The following is a 2,500-nucleotide window of genomic DNA, read 5'->3' as shown; positions in this document are numbered from 1 at the left end:
CAAGTTAGTATTTCGTCACAAGGGTATGATGATGATGATGATTATAATGAGAATCATAATAATAATAATATTATTAATACTACTATTATTAATAACAATAATGATAAGAAGAGTGATATTATTATTATTATCATCATAAATGATGATAATAATAAAAATACTAATGATAATGATAATGATAAGATAATAATAATAATAATAATAGCAATAATAATAATAATAATGATGATGATAACAATAATAACAGTAATAATAATAATAACGATGATAATGGTGACAATAATAACAATAATGATGATTATTATAATGATTATATCTTTAATAAAAATAATAGTAATAATTACAATGAATAAAAGAAGAATTGCAGATTACACAACATTGTCATTGCCCTTGCTACTTGTGATAAAACTATATAAACTATTCTTTCAACATTTGATAAAACGAAATGAGCCAAATGAAGGTCACCTACTGTGTCATAGTCTTGTCTCATTATCTTGCCCGTACTGAGAAACAGATAAATTTGATCCTGTTTTCTAGTATGAAGTCTAAATATATCTATTTTATGATAACAGCCCAAAGTTGTTTTTTTGACATACCTGGGAAGTAGTGTATGTGACATAATGATGTTTGGGGTACACGATCACGCACGGAAAATACTGAATAGAGAGTTATGCATTATAACACGTAGATTATTATTACATCTATTCTGAGGAAGACGAAAAGGAGAGAAGGCAGAAAAAAGACAGAGAAAAAAAAGAAAACGTGAAATAAGGAGAGAGGAAGATCAACAAAGGAACGAATGGAAAGACGAAATGATGAAGGGGAGAGAGAGAAAGGGGAAAGATAATGTTAAATGATAATATAAAAACTAGTCAACCGATAATAATCAGAATTAACAAACACTGTTAAATACACGAGTTAAGACACGTAGACTTAGACGCGTATCGAATGAGGGAGAAAGTACGGGAGAGTCAGTGTAGTGATCTATAAACAAGATTAACGCTGATCCTTGGTACGATATCTAGCTGCCACCACCTGGTTAATTCGTCCAGGAACGCAAGGTATCATGTTCTTAAAGGTAAATTCATGTTGGAGGGTGTGAGTGAAATTATAGGAAGCAAGTGTAAGTGTGTATAGGAGTTACCTAGGCTCAAGGGTCAACACTGGTTAGCGTGTTATGTCTGAGATGGAGTCATAGAAGTCACAGATTTAAGGATTTGAACTCGTGTCCATCTGGGTCTAGATAATCCCACGGGTTACGCAAAGATTCAGCCCCGGGCGCACCCTTTTCTCGTGTTCCCTTAAATCATCCCTTATACTCTACATTCTCTACACAAAAGTAGAGTCAGGCAGAAATATTGGCGTTTCGAAATTAAATCTTCATGGAATTTAGACAGGATGCTGAGGGGATGCATGATGGGGTCTAAAACTATTAAATCCATCTTTATGAAGGTTTATTTCATTAAAAAAAAAAGTTTAAAGCGAACAATCATTAAAATACGTTGAACACTAAAAATGCAAAAAGAATTAAGATATCACGAACACAAACTGTAAAAAAACAACCAGGGTAAAATACAAAAAGCTTAAAACGGGATTAGAAAAAATATTGACAAAAGAGAGCACATTGCCATATCGAGATTAGAGAAAAAAAGTGAAAGATGACACCTTACCGCCTGTTAGCTCGCACCCTTGCGACCAGACCAGGATCCCATTACACCTGCCAGCCTCCCGACTAAAAATGCTCCACCCCTTTGACCTGGCTGCCCTGGGCCTATATATACAAATCCCCACAAGTTGAATTATAAGCCTCTGGGCTAATACAGTGGTAACGTGTCGGCCTCTCATCGGAGGGGTCGGCGGTTCGCGCCCCGCCCAGGCGCGGGAAGTTGCAACTGTCGCCTTGAGGTTACAGCTATGGCTGGGCACCACGGCGGGCAAGGACTCGGTTCCGCCGAGTCAGCAGCAGCTGACACACGAGTCGGCATTAGTCGACACAGGCGGGGCTCCCCTCATAGCCCGGGCGAGGCTAAGCTTCGCATATCGGACTTATCCTTAGTAGAATTATAAGAAGAGGGGAACCTCAGGTGAACCAAGGTGAAGGTGGCATTCCTCTCAAAAGAGGGCGGTGTCTTCCCCCTTTCCGATAACAATTTTTTTACTTTAAAAAAGCAGGCCTAGTTGTAAAACCGGCCATAAAAAGAGTTTTGTATTGCTAAACGACGTTAAAAAAAAGAAGAAAAAAACGTACTATATAGTCCCAGACAGAATAATGTGCTCTCCTATGCGGATAGAGAAAAAGGAAACGTGAATAAAACTTTGATATACTAATAAAAAAAAAAATAAAAAAAAAAAATAAAATGGCAAAGCCGATCGGAAAAAGCATCTTGCTCCTCGCCCTCTTCCCGGACCCGTATAATGGCACTGACGGCCTCATGGGTGTAGGAAAAGGGGTAACTCTCCTACTCTCGGGTCCGTCCGTCTTATGGTTGGAGATTCACTA

The 2,500-nt window shown here is 37.8% G+C and overlaps 2 protein-coding genes across 7 annotated transcripts in view; both read left to right on the top strand.

The window, feature by feature from the left end:
• LOC119584184 (zinc transporter ZIP1-like) overlaps window positions 1-574 on the top strand; it is a 21,447-nt gene extending 20,873 nt beyond the window's left edge. For all 6 annotated transcript variants that reach the window (XR_005229780.1, XM_037932683.1, XM_037932686.1 and 3 more), the window contains one exon: window positions 1-574. This exon is cut by the window's left edge. The gene's annotated coding sequence lies outside the window, so the exon portion shown is untranslated.
• The window catches only part of LOC119584912 (zinc transporter ZIP1-like), a gene marked incomplete at its 5' end in the record, with an annotated part of 15,105 nt that overhangs the window by 8,828 nt on the left and 3,777 nt on the right, over window positions 1-2,500 (top strand). The gene's annotated exons all lie outside the window — the stretch shown is intronic.

The sequence above is a fragment of the Penaeus monodon genome, chromosome 18 (genome assembly GCF_015228065.2).
Source record: "Penaeus monodon isolate SGIC_2016 chromosome 18, NSTDA_Pmon_1, whole genome shotgun sequence".
Classification (NCBI taxonomy): Eukaryota; Metazoa; Arthropoda; class Malacostraca; order Decapoda; family Penaeidae; genus Penaeus; species Penaeus monodon.
Note: the sequence above shows the minus strand (reverse complement) of the source record. Positions and strands in the feature narration are given on the sequence as shown.